The sequence below is a fragment of the Aquarana catesbeiana genome, linkage group LG06 (assembly GCF_042186555.1).
Source record: "Aquarana catesbeiana isolate 2022-GZ linkage group LG06, ASM4218655v1, whole genome shotgun sequence".
Taxonomy (NCBI): domain Eukaryota; kingdom Metazoa; phylum Chordata; class Amphibia; order Anura; family Ranidae; genus Aquarana; species Aquarana catesbeiana.
The window spans coordinates 2,555,460-2,572,394 of record NC_133329.1 but is presented as its reverse complement, the minus strand read 5'-3'; the positions used below and the strand labels follow the sequence as shown (position 1 = coordinate 2,572,394).

Sequence of the window (16,935 nt, the reverse complement as noted above, 5' to 3'; positions counted from 1 at the left end):
TGGGTGTGCGGTGTCCAGGATAGGGGATAGTTGGGTGTCTGGTGTCCAGGATAGGGGATAGTTGGGTGCTCGGTGTCCAGGATAGGGGATAGTTGGGTGCTCAGTGTCCAGGATAGGAGATAGTTGGGTGTCCGGTGTCCAGGATAGGGGATAGTTGGGTGCTCGGTGTCCAGGATAGGGGATAGTTGGGTGTCTGGTGTCCAGGATAGGGGATAGTTGGGTGTGCGGTGTCCAGGATAGGGGATAGTTGGGTGCTCGGTGTCCAGGATAGGGGATAGTTGGGTGCTCGGTGTCCAGGATAGGAGATAGTTGGGTGTCCGGTGTCCAGAATAGGGGATAGTTGGGTGTCTGGTGTCCAGGATGGGGGATAGTTGGGTGCCCGGTGTCCAGGATAGGGGATAGTTGGGTGCCCGGTGTCCAGGATAGGGGATAGTTGGGTGCCCGGTGTCCAGGATAGGGTATAGTTGGGTGCCCGGTGTCCAGGATAAGGGATAGTTGGGTGTCCGGTGTCCAGGATAGGGAATAGTTGGGTGCTCGGTGTCCAGGATAGGGGATAGCTGGGTGTCCGGTGTCCAGGATAGGGGATAGTTGGGTGCTCGGTGTCCAGGATAGGAGATAGTTGGGTGTCCGGTGTCCAGGATAGCGGATAGTTGGGTGCTCGGTGTCCAGGATAGGGGATAGTTGGGTGTCCGGTGTCCAGGATAGGAGATAGTTGGGTGCCCGGTGTCCAGAATAGGGGATAGTTGGGTGTCCGGTGTCCAGGATAGGAGATAGTTGGGTGCCCGGTGTCCAGAATAGGGGATAGTTGGGTGTCCGGTGTTCAGGATAGGGGATAGTTGGGTGTCCGGTGTTCAGGATAGGGGATAGTTGGGTGTCCGGTGTTCAGGATAGGGGATAGTTGGGTGTCTGGTGTCCAGGATAGGGGATAGTTGGGTGTCCGGTGTCCAGGATAGGGGATAGTTGGGTGTCCGGTGTCCAGGATAGGAGATAGTTGGGTGCCCGGTGTCCAGGATAGGGGATAGTTGGGTGTCCAGGAAGGGGGATAGTTGGGTGCGCGGTGTCCAGGATAGGGGATAGTTGGGTGCTCGATGTCCAGGATAGGGGATAGTTGGGTGCCGGTGTCTAGGATAGGTCATAGTTTGGTACCCAGTGTCCACGATAGGGGATAGCTGGGTGTTTGAAGTCCTGGAGAAGTGACAGTTGGATGCTCAGTGTAGATAATAGTTGGATGTCTCAATGTTTCTATCACTTGGTGCATCATCCAGCCACAGCAGTTCTCAGAAGGCCAGAAGTGGGTCTGGATGGTACACCTGTGACCTCCACCTGCATGAAAGCCTTGGGGTTGGATGTGGCCTTCACCTACCTTTTACCTAAACATGATGGGAAGTATCTGGGAACAGGTTCAGATAACTCCAGACTTCCTGGAAGGATCATGTGTGGTTCTGATGGACCTGAACATGACGTTCCTCCAAGGTTGGGTTATGTATTTGGATCCCCCTAGAATGGGGCAGAAGCTGTACTCTTATCATGGCTACCATCTCATCGACTTTCATCAGACTGAAGTGATTATGTAGATTCCCTGATCCCTGCTCTCCTTAATCCTCTTTAATTGAGAACCTTCATCTTCAGTAACTGACGGGTGAGACGGTGGAGTGCAGATCCCGCAGTGAGGGTGAAGGGTCATCCTTCATGTATGGTCATAGAGATGAATGGAGGGTGGTGAAGTTCTAGATCTGAGGGGAAGAGATTTCTCTGCACACAGGTGACTTCCTGAGTGAGGAATCTCAGTGGGGAATGTCGGTGTGTGCGACGCCCTCTGGCTGTGTGTCCTGGTTGCAGAGTTACAGGAGAATGTGAAGGGAGGGGGGGGGGGGGGGTGTAATCTGTTCTCCCCTCCCTCTGTAACCACACCTGTCATCTGCGTACATCTCCGAGGAGGAGGAGGAAGAAGAAGAAGAACGATCACCAAGAGAGAACATTCACCTGACGCTCAGCAACTGACATGACCCCCCCAGAGAGCGCCTGACCCTACAGGTGAGTGAGAGCCCCCCGCTGTGTCCTTGTCACCTGTCCTACCTGTCCGGGGATTGTCCCGCCCCACCGCACTCTGCCAGGTGTCTGTTACCTAGTGACCGTGTGTATACTGATAGTGTGTATACTGACAGAGAGGTGTGTATACTGACAGAGAGGTGTGTATACTGATAGTGTGTGTATACTGACAGAGAGGTGTGTATACAGTATCTGACAAAAGTAAGTACACCCCTCAGTGACATTTGTGTAAATCTTTTCTTCTCTCTTTTCATGTGACAACACTGAAGAAATGACACTTGTCTACAATGTAAAGTAGTGAGTGTACAGCTTGTATAACAGTGTAAATTTGCTGTCCCCTCAAAATAACTCAACACACAGCCATTAATGTCTAAACCACTGGCAACAAAAGTTAGTACACCCCTAAGTGAAAATGTCTAAATTGGGCCCAAAGTGTCAATATTTTGTGTGGCCACCATTATTTTCCAGCACTGCCTTAACCCTCTTGGACATGGAGGTCACCAGAGCTTCACAGGTTGTCACTGGAGTCCTCTTCCCCTCCTCCATGATGACATCACAGAGCTGGTGGATGTTAGAGACCTTGCGCTCCTCCACCTTCCGTTTGAGGATGTCCCACAGATGATCAATAGGGTTTAGGTCTGGAGACATGCTTGCCAGTCCATCACCTTTACCCTCAGCTTCTTTAGCAAGGCAGTGGTGGTCTTGGAGGTGTGTTTGGGGTGGTTATCATGTTGGAATACTGCCCTGCGGTCCAGTCTCTGAAGGGAGGGGATCATGCTCTGCTTCAGTATATCACAGTACATGTTGGCATTCATGGTCCCCTCAATGATCTGTAGCCCCCCCGTGCCGGCAGCACTCATGCAGCCCCAGACCATGACACTCCCACCACCATGCTTTACTGTAGACAAGACACACTTGTCTTTGTCCTCCTCACCTGGTTGTCCCCACACACGCTTGTCACCATCTGAACCAAATACGTTTATCTTGGTCTCATCAGACCACAGGACATGGTTCCAGTAATCCATGTCCTTAGTCTGCTTGTCTTCAACAAACTATTTGCGGGCTTTCTTGTACATCATCTTTAGAAGAGGCTTCCTTCTGGGATGACAACCATGCAGACCAATTTGATGCAGTGTGCGACGTATGGTCTGAGCACTGACAGGCTGACCCCCCACCCCTACAACCTCTGCAGCAATGCTGGCAGCACTCATACGTCTATTTCCCAAAGACAACCTCTGGATATGACGCTGAGCACGTGACCTCAACTTCTTTGGTGGACCATGGCGAGGCCTGTTCTGAGAGGAACCTGTCCTGTTATACCGCTGTATGGTCTTGGCCACCATGCTGCAGATCAGTTTCAGGGTCTTGGCAATCTTCTTATAGCCTAGGCCATCTTTATGTAGAGCAACAATTCTTTTATTCTGATCCTCAGAGAGTTCTTTGCCATGAGGTGCCATGTTGTACTTCCAGTGACCAGTATGAGAGAGTGAGAGCGATAACACCACATTTAACACACCTGCTCCCCATTCACACCTGAGACCTTGTAACACTAACGAGTCACATGACACCGGGGAGGGAAAATGTCCCAATTTGGAGATTTTCACATAGGGGTGTACTGACTTTTGTTGCCAGCGGTTTAGACATTAATGGCTGTGTGTTGAGTTATTTTGAGGGGACAGTAAATTTACACTGTTATACAAGCTGTACACTCACTACTTTACATTGTAGACAAGTGTCATTACTTCAGTGTTGTCACATGAAAAGATAGAAGAAAAGATTTACACAAATGTCACTCAGGGGTGTACTTACTTTTGTGAGATCCTGTGTATTATTCTATGATGAGGGGTGTACTTACTTTTGTGAGATCCTGTGTATTATTCTATGATGAGGGGTGTACTTACTTTTGTGAGATCCTGTGTATTATTCTATGATGAGGGGTGTACTTTTGTCAGATCCTGTGTATTATTCTATGATGAGGGGTGTACTTACTTTTGTCAGATCCTGTGTATTATTCTATGATGAGGGGTGTACTTACTTTTGTGAGATCCTGTGTATTATTCTATGATGAGGGGTGTACTTACTTTTGTCGGATCCTGTAGGTAGGGGCCATGCGGTCCGTCGGTGGGAGGAGGAAGTCGGGTAAATCTGGGATGAGGTGGAGCTCCCTCTGGAATGTCTATAATAATAATAATATTAATCAGCTGATAATGATGGGAAGGTGAATCAGTGACCTCATTATACAGTGACATCATTATTACCAACATCAGCCAATCACAGGTCAGACTTCTATACCCTGATCACTGGCTCCTGGCTCTAGTCAGGCTGGGACTTGTAGTTCCTCGGGGTGTTGGGGACCCCAGTAGAGCTGTATAGGGCCCCCTACTGGTCACATCATTCTGGGTGTGCTGGAGCCTCACACAGCAGCCTCCTCCACACTCAGTGATGTCATAATACAGATGGCCAATAAGAAGGTGTCTGTGTGCTGAGCGCTGTGTGTGTGGGCTGTACTGTACACTCACCGGACACGGTATGAGGACTAGAGGTCGACCGATATGGGTTTTTCTCTGGCCGATGCCGATGCCGATATTTAGAAATCGCGGTGGCCGATGGCCGATATGTGATGCCGATTTTTTTGGGCCGATATATTTGGCCGATTTTTTTTTTTTCTTTTTTCCCTTCATCTCATAAAATCTAACAGTTAGATTTTTACACTGGGGAGTTTTTCAGGCGCTTTTGGGCTAAAAATAGCACCTGTAAAGTGCCTGTAAAATGGCTCCCCTGCAGTCTCAGTGTGATATCCCGAGTGCTTTCACACTGAGGCGATGCGCTGGCAGGATGTAAAAAAAGTCCTGCAAACGGCATCTTTGGAGCGGTGCAATACCGCTCCTCCACCACTCCTGCCCATTGAAATTAATGTGCACCGCTGCCGAAGCGCCTGCAAAGCGTTTTGGCAGCGACGCTTCAGGGGCGCATTTAACCCCTTCCTCGGCCGCTAGCTGGGTTATAAGCGCCCCGCTAGCAGCCGAATAGCGCCTCTAAAATGACGGTAAAGCGCCGCCAAAACTAGCAGCGTTTTACCATCAACGCATGCCTGCTCCAGTGTGAAAGCAACCTTAAGTAATACAGAAATTTTTTTTCATTTAAACATTAAACAAAACAAACCTCCAATCAGTTCACTTGTATGTATAATTTAGAAAACGAAAAAAAAAAAAAAAAAAAAAAACTATCTTAAATATTAAATACACAAAAACAGGTAATCAAAACTTTTGGACGAAAAAAAATGGGCTAACTTTACTGCTTAGGTTTTTTTTTTTAATTCATTACTGTATTTTTTTTTTTTTAAATTGCGTTTGAAAGACCGCTGCGCAAATACCGTGTGACATAAAATATTGCAACAATCACCATTTTATTCCCTAGGGTCTCTGCTAAAAAAATATATATAATGTTTGGGGGTTCTAAGTGATTTTCTAGCAGAAAATACAGGATTTTTACTTGTAAGCAACAAGTGTCAGAAAAGATTTAGTCTTTAAATGGTTAAACTGAGAACTTCTCCAGGAGTTCAGTCTATTGATAAAAAGAACCTGAAAGATACAATGTATCTTCTTATCAGACTTGGCAGGCTGCCCAGAGGAGGAGAGAAGAAAACTTCACAGATAACTTAAGGCAACTTGCATTAACTTCTATTACAGAAGTCATTTGCAAGTCACGGCTGAAGTTACAATCGGCCTTTTTTATCAGCACAATCGGCCGATGCCGATTAAGTAAATAACGCCAAATATCGGCCGATATATCGGCCGGCCGATATATCGGTCGACCTCTAATGAGGACCACCCTCTACAATCGCTCGGTAACACAAATCGCTAATCAGCCAATCACACGGCAGCAACTCGATGCATTTTGGCATCTAGACGTGGTGAAGACGATTTGCCGAAGTTCAAACCGAGCCTCAGGATGGGGGAAGAAAGGAGGTTGAAGTGACTCTGAACGTGGTTGGTGGCAGACGGGCCAGTCTGAGTATTTCCAGGATCTTCACACACAACTCTCGGGATTACAGAGAATGGTGGGAAAAAAGAGAAAATATCCAGTGAGCGGCAGTTGTGTGGAGGAAAATGCCTTACAGAGGTCAGAGGAGGATGGGCAGATGGGTTCCGGGTGATAGACAACAGGAACTCCAATCACCTCTCTATTAATTTAGAGGTTGGGTGACACCAGGTCAGAATCAGGTACCACATCCTAGAGCTGCACAATTAATCAGTAAAAGATCGAGATCTCGATTCAACCCCCCCATTAAAAGATCGTGATCTCGATTCACCCCCCGTTAAAAGATCGTGATCTCGATTCACCCCCCGTTAAAAGATCGTGATCTCGATTCACCCCCCCGTTAAAAGGTCGTGATCTCGATTCAACCCCCCCGTTAAAAGATTGTGATCTCGATTCAACCCCCCCGTTAAAAGATCGTGATCTCGACTGACCCCCCCCGTTAAAAGATTGTGATCTCGATTCAACCCCCCATTAAAAGATCGAGATCTCGATTCAACCCCCCCGTTAAAAGATCGTGATCTCGATTCAACCCCCCCGTTAAAAGATCGTGATCTCGATTCAACCCCCCCCCGTTAAAAGATCGTGATCTCGACTGACCCCCCCCCCGTTAAAAGATTGTGATCTCGATTCAACCCCCCATTAAAAGATCGAGATCTCGATTCAACCCCCCGTTAAAAGATCGAGATCTCGATTCAACCCCCCGTTAAAAGATCGTGATCTCGATTCACCCCCTGACGATCTCTATTGCGGAGTTTCCCGATTCTTTCCTGTAACAAGTATAGAGAGTTCTCCGCTCTTCTCTGCCAGTCTGCTGAGTTTTTAACAACATTGTAACTCTTCCGTCTTCTATCAAAGGGATAAAACGAGCGCGGGAAGTTTAACCACTTAAAGTCTAAACCTTTTTCTGACACTTTGTTTCTTACGGTTAAAATCAGATTTTTTTTTTGCTAATAAATTACTTTGAACCCCCCAAACATTATATATATATATATATATATATATTTTTAGCAGAGACCCTAGAGAATAAAATGGCGATTGTTGCAATATTTTATGTCACACAGCGGTCTTTCAAACGCAATTTTTGGGGAAAAAAAAATACACTTCAACGAATAATAACAACAACAAAAAATGAAACAGTAAAGTTAGCCCAATTTTTGTTTGTTTAACGTGAAAGTTGATGTTACGCCGTGAGAATCGCGATCTGTATTCTATGCAAAAAAAAAAAATTGCGATTCTCATTTTAGCCGAAATGGTGCAGCTCCACCACATCCCGTATATACAGAGAGAAAGGAGGAGGGGCGAGCCGGACTTTCAAAGGTACCAAAGATTTGAAAAAAAAAAATTTTATTATAAACAACTCTTAAAGCGGAGGACCACCCTAAAATAAAAAATTGTATTAATATTCTTAAAAAAATAAAAAAACATTTTAACTTACCTGAAACCCCTGTTGCTAGGCAGACTTCCTAATCTACCTCTTCCTATTCCGCGGCGCTTCCTCCTCTTCGGTGAGCGGTCCCCGTTGCCTTCTGGGACGTGTGTGTGTGTCCCAGGAAACAACGGGGCCATTCACAAAGCGCCGCGCAACAGGAAATGGGCAGTGAAGCCGCAAGGCTCCACTGCCTGTTTCCCTTCGTTAAGATGGAAGCGCCGGCAGCTGATCCGATGGACGGATCGGCCTCGTGGGGGGGGGGCCCACATTGCGGGGCTCGCTGGACAGGTAAGTGTCCTTATTAAAAGTCAGCAGCTACAGTGTTTGTAGCTGCTGACTTAAAAAAAAAAAAATTTACGGCCGGAACATCGCTTTAAAATGACAATAAGCATTTGCAAGAATCCCGTATCAATTTGTACAACCGCTTCTTACTCTACATGTTTAGCTCAGATGAGCTTCCTCAGGAGAATTTTTTTTTTTTTTGAAGCGTCACATGAAGTAAAGTATAATATAAAAGAAACAACATTTAGAGATGATTGTACTTGGAAAGTTGTTTCGAAAGATAAAATCACAAGGCCTGTCAAAAAAAAAAGAGTCAATATTTTTACATGTACAACCGCTTCTTACTCTACATGTTTAGCTCAGATGAGCTTCCTCAGGAGAATTTTTTTTTTTTTTGAAGCGTCACATGAAGTAAAGTATAATATAAAAGAAACAACATTTAGAGATGATTGTACTTGGAAAGTTGTTTCGAAAGATAAAATCACAAGGCCTGTCAAAAAAAAAAGAGTCAATATTTTTACATGTACAACCGCTTCTTACTCTACATGTTTCGCTCAGATGAGCTTTCTCAGGAGATTGATTTTTGGAAGCGTCACGTGAAGTAAAGTATAATATAAAAGAAACAACATTTAGAGATGATTGTACTCGGAAAGTTGTTCGAAAGATAAAATCACAAGGCCTGTCAAAAAAAGTCAATATTTTTACATGCACAACCGCTTCTTACTCTACATGTTTCGCTCAGATGAGCTTTCTCAGGAGATTGATTTTTTGAAGTGTCATGTGAAGTAAAGTATAATATAAAAGAAACAACATTTAGAGATGATTGTACTTGGAAAGTTGTTCGAAAGATAAAATCACAAGGCCTGTCAAAAAAAAAAGAGTCAATATTTTTACATGTACAACCGCTTCTTACTCTACATGTTTCGCTCAGATGAGCTTTCTCAGGAGATTGATTTTTTGAAGCGTCACGTGAAGTAAAGTATAATATAAAAGAAACAACATTTAGAGATGATTGTACTTGGAAAGTTGTTCGAAAGATAAAATCACAAGGCCTGTCAAAAAAAAGAGTCAATATTTTTACATGTACAACCGCTTCCTACTCTACATGTTTCGCTCAGATGAGCTTTCTCAGGAGATTGATTTTTTGAAGCGTCACATGAAGTAAAGTATAGTATAAAAGAAACAACATTTATAGATGATTGTACTCGGAAAGTTGTTCGAAAGATAAAATCACAAGGCGTGTAAAAAAAAAAAAAAGAGAGTCGTGATATTATCCATCGTTATAATGTAATAATCAAATATTGTACAAAATGATACTTTATAGAACATGATGATAGACTGGAAAGGAACGTCTACCGGATGATTGTATTTAGAGAGATATTAATTAAAGTCATTCCCCCGATGAAGACCGGATTCTAGAAAGTAGAGGGACCTTCTCCAACCAAAGAGAAAAGAGACATTTGATTATTTATAATATTATAATGTAATATTGGAATTGAGGAACATGTCCAAATCTTTATATCATTTCATCCCTAATGAAGATCATTTTCTTCGATATTATAAAGAAGTCATTGAGGAAAAGGGGTTGTAGTTGGGGACTTTAAGGAAGCCATGACCTGGTGAGGTCGCGTATTTCCATCCCAGTCTGAATCAATGGAAAAGGGCTCAGCCAGAAAAAGGGGGGACTTTATATGAAGCACATGATTACAGAAGGGGAGTGGGGTGAACATAAGGAAATTCATTGAAAACACGAAGGTAGTATGAAGGATACACGGTAACATACATAGAATACATGATGGATAGTACAGCTGGAACATGTAGATAATGCTGGTATAATAAGATAATAGATAAACAAGGTAATGACAATAAACATGACAGTAACATCTCATTACATAGTCTTAATACAAAAAATAAAAGGAAATGAAAACAGGAATCATATTGCGTGACCATGTAACAATACATAAAGCACTGAGGAAGCAAAATATGTTCGTAAACAGTTGTCAGCCTGTACCTTTATCTATGTCAGGGGTAAACCTGCGGATTTAAAAAAAAATATAAAAAGTAGCCGAAAATAAAGGTGGAAAAGGGAGTAAAAAAGAACCGACTTAGCGATTAAGAAAAAGAAAGAGGGGAGAGAAATAGTGAAGAAAGAGTGGGGGGAGAGGAAAGGTGGGGGAGGGGGGGTCCGCAGGATGGGGAGCCTGTGATCTCGTTACAAGGAGAGTAGTGCCGAATCAAATTTGGAGGGGTGGGCATAGTTTACCCATGGTTGCCATGTTCGGAGAAATTTGTCATGTGTATCTGATAATACCGCTGTCAGTTTTTCATTAACCATGGTATCATTAATGCGGTTTTTTTAACTGCTTCAAAACTTAGGGCTGGAGTTTTCCATGATTTTGCAATAGTTAATTTAGTTGCTGTAAATATATGGGATGCCAGCTGACGCTCTGGTCTCAACAGTTCAATGATTGTTTTCTCCAAAAGGGCCTCAAAGGGGTCCCTCTTTATGGTAGAAATGAAGAGGTTTCGAAGGAGTGCATACTCTCTGACCCAAAGTCTGCATACCTTAGGGCAGTGTTTCTCAACTCCAGTCCTCAAGGCGCCCCAACAGGTCATGTCTTCAGGATTTCCCTTAGATGAAACAGCTGTGGTAATTACTAAGGTAGTGAAATTGATCAAATCACCGGTGCAAAATAATGAAAAGCCTGAAAACATGACCCCTTTTGGGGCGCCTTGAGGACTGGAGTTGAGAAACACTGCCTTAGGGCACTTCCACCAAATGTGTGCCATCGTGCCCTCTTGTGAACACCCTCGAAAACATAAAGGGGAATATGATGGGATAAAACTCGCTAATCTGGCTGGGGTATAGTACCATCTATAAAGAATTTTGTAAGCATTTTCCAAGAACAGAACATTCTTGGATAATGAGATAGTCATGGCCTGCCAGTCCTCTGGGTCTACCTTCTTAGCCAGCTCTGCTTCCCAATGGAGGTGATATGCTCTTATGGGTGGTTTTGTGGAGCCAATAATGGCTGCGTGAATGAATGAAATCAAACCTGGGGACTGGGGTCGTGATCTGCAAAGATGTTCAAAGGGAGTTAGTGTATAAGGGGCGTCATGAGATTTTATAAGGGTTAGTAGGAAATGTTGTATTTGCATATATCTAAAATGTTCCCTTAGGGGGATGTCATGTGAGGAGCGTAAGGCTGCAAATGTTGTGATCCTAGTTGGGGAAAGCATAGAGTGGACATCCACAAAGCCTTGCTCAGTCCACCGCCGGAATTGCTGCGGGTTATCGTGCCCCGGTGGGAACAATGGGCAGTGAAGAAGAGAAAGTAGGGGAAGGTGTGGGGAGATTAGACCTGCAGAGTATTTGACTGAATCCCATAACCGTAGTGAATGGGCCAAACATGGGCCCATAGCACTAGGACGATGTTCTTGAGGGAGCCATGGAAGAGAGGCTAAAGGTATCGGGTGAAAGTCTACCATATCCATGGTGGCCCATAATGGCATCTGAGATTTCTCATGGAGATGGGATAATGGAGCTATGGCTGCCGCTGTGTAATAAGCTTGTAGGTTGGGTACTGATAAACCTCCATTAATTTTACGAGCAAATAGTACCTGCTTTTTAATCCTAGGTTTCTTGGAATGAAGATCATTTTCATCGATATTATAAAGAAGTCATTGAGGAAAAGGGGTTGTAGTTGGGGACTTTAAGGAAGCCATGACCTGGTGAGGTCGCGTATTTCCATCCCAGTCTGAATCAAAGGAAAAGGGCTCAGCCAGAAAAAGGGGGGACTTTATATGAAGCACATGACTACAGAAGGGGAGTGGGGTGAACATAAGGAAATTCATTGAAAACACGAAGGTAGTATGAAGGATACACGGTAACATACATAGAATACATGATGGATAGTACAGCTGGAACATGCAAATAATGCTGGTAGCAAAGATAATAGATAAACAAGGTAATGACAATAAACAGTAACATCTCATTGTAGGACCACAAGAAGTTTCCTGGTTCACCACCAAAGGAATTTTTCAAAGAAACCATGATACAAAGTATTGCCTGCAGGGCCTATGGCCTTGGAAGGGGTAGATATTCCGTAAACTTGAATGGGAAAAGGTAAAATGGCTAGATATGCAGCATCCGGTAGCTCTACGCGTTTCGTGGCTTAAGTGCCGCTCATCAGGAGCAAACTGTGAGATATCTGGAATGAAACTGGTGTAAGTAAAGTGTAAGGTATGTAAAGCTAGTTGGGGGTGGGGTGTAATAGAGAGCCCCCAAAATCAGTAATAACTTACTAAGGGTGTATGTGTCGATGGCGTGGAGGCGACGCCCCAAGGCATCCGAGGGTACCCCCAACCCGGGAGCCACGGCGGACCGTCCCTCGGGGACAGGAGGGGCAACCACACGGGCAGGCAAAGCAACACGAGGCAGAACTGAGGGGAAAGTGAAGAAGTGAAAATAAAATAAACCAAGGAAGTGGTGAGAGGTGAAAATGGTTGAGGGTGAACAGCGGGAGGCCCCCATAAAGGAAAGGGGGTAAGGTGAAAGTGAATAGGTAAGGGGTGCCTGAAGGAAAGAGAACCCCAAGTGCAGGGTGATAAAAGTGCCAATCTGGATTAGGACCCATGTGAGTGGAGAAAGCAAGGAGGAGTGATGAAGTGTTACCTTGTGAGGGTGAAGAACCCTACTAGAGGAAAGACCGTAAACCAGTGTGTAGAGCCTCGAGTGTCCTGACCACCCGGGAGGAGGACACCCATATATACCCAGTGCGGGGTGGTCCACCGACGTCACGCCGTGAGACAAAAGGGGAGGAGCACCGTGGGTTGGGCAAATCGAGTCCCCGACCCACCGGCACACTAACACCCCCGCTCGCCCACGAATCTGGAAACACAGCTGTCCTTACCTATTCACTTTCACCTTACCTTTATGGGGGCCTCCCGCTGTTCACCCTCAACCATTTTCACCTCTCACCACTTCCTTGGTTTATTTTATTTTCATTTTTGTTTCACTTCTTCACTTTCCCCTCAGTTCTGCCTCGTGTTGCTTTGCCTGCCCGTGTGGTTGCCCCTCTTGTCCCCGAGGGACGGTCCGCCGCGGCTCCCGGGTTGGGGATACCCTCGGATGCCTTGGGGCGTCGCCTCCACGCCATCGACACATACACCCTTAGTAAGTTATCACTGATTTTGGGCGTTCTCTATTACACCCCTCCCCCAACTAGCTTTACATACCTTACGCTTTACTTACACCAGTTTCATTCCAGATATCTCACAGTTTGCTCCTGATGAACGGCACTTAAGCCACGAAACGCGTAGAGCTACCGGATGCTGCATATCTAGCCATATTACCTCTTCCCTTTCAAGTTTACGGAATATCTACCCCTTCCAAGGCCATAGGCCCTGCAGGCAATACTTTGTATCATGGTTTCTTTGAAAAATTCCTTTGGTGGTGAACCAGGAAACTTCTTGTGGTCCTACAATGAGATGTTACTGTTTATTGTCATTACCTTGTTTATCTATTATCTTTGCTACCAGCATTATTTGCATGTTCCAGCTGTACTATCCATCATGTATTCTATCTATGTTACCGTGTATCCTTCATACTACCTTCGTGTTTTCAATGAATTTCCTTATGTTCACCCCACTCCCCTTCTGTAGTCATGTGCTTCATATAAAGTCCCCCCTTTTTCTGGCTGAGCCCTTTTCCATTGATTCAGACTGGGATGGAAATACGCGACCTCACCAGGTCATGGCTTCCTTAAAGTCCCCAACTACAACCCCTTTTCCTCAATGACTTCTTTATAATATCGAAGAAAATGATCTTCATTAGGGATGAAATGATATAAAGATTTGGACATGTTCCTCAATTCCAATATTACATTATAATATTATAAATAATCAAATGTCTCTTTTCTCTTTGGTTGGAGAAGGTCCCTCTACTTTCTAGAATCCGGTCTTCATCGGGGGAATGACTTTAATTAATATCTCTCTAAATACAATCATCTGGTAGACGTTCCTTTCCAGTCTATCATCATGTTCTATAAAGTATCATTTTGTACAATATTTGATTATTACATTATAACGATGGATAATATCACGACTCTCTTTTTTTTTTTTTACACGCCTTGTGATTTTATCTTTCGAACAACTTTCCAAGTACAATCATCTATAAATGTTGTTTCTTTTATATTATACTTTACTTCATGTGACGCTTCAAAAAATCAATCTCCTGAGAAAGCTCATCTGAGCGAAACATGTAGAGTAAGAAGCGGTTGTACATGTAAAAATATTGACTCTTTTTTTTGACAGGCCTTGTGATTTTATCTTTCGAACAACTTTCCAAGTACAATCATCTCTAAATGTTGTTTCTTTTATATTATACTTTACTTCACATGACGCTTCAAAAAATCAATCTCCTGAGAAAGCTCATCTGAGCGAAACATGTAGAGTAAAAAGCGGTTGTGCATGTAAAAAAAAAATTTGATACGGGATTCTTGCAAATGCTTATTGTCATTTTAAGAGTTGTTTATAATAAAATGTATATGTTTCTGAAGGTTATTGTTTATTTTCAAATCTTTGGTACATTTTAAAATCCCACTCGCCCCTCCTCCTTTCTCTCAAATCACCCCTCGTTACACCGAAGGTATGCGGAATACCATCTTTGGAACACATACCACTTGAAGCAGATGGGCTACAGCAGCAGAAGACCACACCGGGTGCCAATCTTGTCAGCTTAGAACAGGAAACTGAGGCTACAATTGGCACAGGATCACCAAAACTGGACAATAGAAGATTGGAAAGACATTGCATGGTCTGATGAGTCTGGATTTCACCTCCGACATTCAGATGGTGGGGTCAGAATTTGGCGCATGGATCCATCCTGCCTTGTATCAGGCTGGTGGTGGAGGTGTAATGGTGTGGGGGATGGGATATCACCGGTTCAGGCTGGTGGTGGGGGTGTAATGGTGTGGGGGATGGGATATCACCGGTTCAGGCTGGTGGTGGGGGTGTAATGGTGTGGGGGATGGGATATCACCGGTTCAGGCTGGTGGTGGAGGTGTAATGGTGTGGGGGATGGGATATCACCGGTTCAGGCTGGTGGTGGGGGTGTAATGGTGTGGGGGATGGGATATCACCGGTTCAGGCTGGTGGTGGGGGTGTAATGGTGTGGGGGATGGGATATCACCGGTTCAGGCTGGTGGTGGGGGTGTAATGGTGTGGGGGATGGGATATCACCGGTTCAGGCTGGTGGTGGGGGTGTAATGGTGTGGGGGATGGGATATCACTGGTTCAGGCTGGTGGTGGGGGTGTAATGGTGTGGGGGATGGGATATCACCAGTTCAGGCTGGTGGTGGGGGTGTAATCGTGTGGGGGATGGGGTATCACCGGTTCAGGCTGGTGGTGGGGGTGTAATGGTGTGGGGGATGGGATATCACCGGTTCAGGCTGGTGGTGGAGGGTGTAATGGTGTGGGGGATGGGGTATCACCGGTTCAGGCTGGTGGTGGAGGTGTAATGGTGTGGGGGATGGGGTATCACCGGTTCAGGCTGGTGGTGGGGGTGTAATGGTGTGGGGGGATGGGATATCACCGGTTCAGGCTGGTGGTGGGGGTGTAATGGTGTGGGGGGATGGGATATCACCGGTTCAGGCTGGTGGTGGGGGTGTAATGGTGTGGGGGATGGGATATCACCGGTTCAGGCTGGTGGTGGGGGTGTAATGGTGTGGGGGGATGGGATATCACCGGTTCAGGCTGGTGGTGGGGGTGTAATGGTGTGGGGGATGGGGTATCACCGGTTCAGGCTGGTGGTGGGGGTGTAATGGTGTGGGGGGATGGGATATCACCGGTTCAGGCTGGTGGTGGAGGTGTAATGGTGTGGGGGATGGGGTATCACCGGTTCAGGCTGGTGGTGGGGGTGTAATGGTGTGGGGGATGGGATATCACTGGTTCAGGCTGGTGGTGGGGGTGTAATGGTGTGGGGGATGGGATATCACCGGTTCAGGCTGGTGGTGGGGGTGTAATGGTGTGGGGGATGGGGTATCACCGGTTCAGGCTGGTGGTGGGGGTGTAATGGTGTGGGGGATGGGATATCACCGGTTCAGGCTGGTGGTGGGGGTGTAATGGTGTGGGGGATGGGGTATCACCGGTTCAGGCTGGTGGTGGAGGTGTAATGGTGTGGGGGATGGGGTATCACCGGTTCAGGCTGGTGGTGGGGGTGTAATGGTGTGGGGGGATGGGATATCACCGGTTCAGGCTGGTGGTGGAGGTGTAATGGTGTGGGGGATGGGGTATCACCGGTTCAGGCTGGTGGTGGGGGTGTAATGGTGTGGGGGATGGGATATCACTGGTTCAGGCTGGTGGTGGGGGTGTAATGGTGTGGGGGATGGGATATCACCGGTTCAGGCTGGTGGTGGGGGTGTAATGGTGTGGGGGATGGGGTATCACCGGTTCAGGCTGGTGGTGGGGGTGTAATGGTGTGGGGGATGGGGTATCACCGGTTCAGGCTGGTGGTGGGGGTGTAATGGTGTGGGGGGATGGGATATCACCGGTTCAGGCTGGTGGTGGGGGGTGTAATGGTGTGGGGGATGGGATATCACCGGTTCAGGCTGGTGGTGGGGGTGTAATGGTGGGGGGATGGGATATCACCGGTTCAGGCTGGTGGTGGAGGGTGTAATGGTGTGGGGGATGGGATATCACCGGTTCAGGCTGGTGGTGGGGGTGTAATGGTGGGGGGAATGGGTCATGTCCATCCCTTTATGACTACAGTGTCCCCATCTTCTGATGGCTCCTTCCAGCAGGATAATGCTCCATGTCACAAAGCTCCAATCATCTCACCACTGGACAATGAGGTCCCTGTCCTCCAATGGCCTCCAATGGCCTCCACACTCACCACATCTCATCCAATAGAGCACCTTTGGGATGTGGTGGAACTGTGTGATGTTATCAGGTCACTATGGAGGAGAATCTCTGAGGAACGTTTCCAACACCTTGTTGTATCTGCCACCAAGAATGAAGGCCAAAGTGGGTCCAACACGGGACTAGCAAGGAGGACCTAATAAAGTGTCCGGTGAATGGACATTGTCTTGTGACGTCGGTGTAGGAGGACGGTGACATTATTAGGTTTGGTGGTG

General features: G+C 46.1%; 1 protein-coding gene across 1 annotated transcript in view; it reads left to right on the top strand.

Moving 5' to 3' along the window:
• The first annotated feature begins 1,879 nt into the window (after positions 1–1,879).
• BICDL2 (BICD family like cargo adaptor 2) overlaps positions 1,880–16,935 on the top strand; it is a 43,589-nt gene continuing 28,533 nt past the window's right edge. Inside the window, exon 1 of the mRNA XM_073635314.1 lies at positions 1,880–2,034. The gene's annotated coding sequence lies outside the window, so the exon portion shown is untranslated. The remainder of the gene's footprint in view (positions 2,035–16,935) is intronic.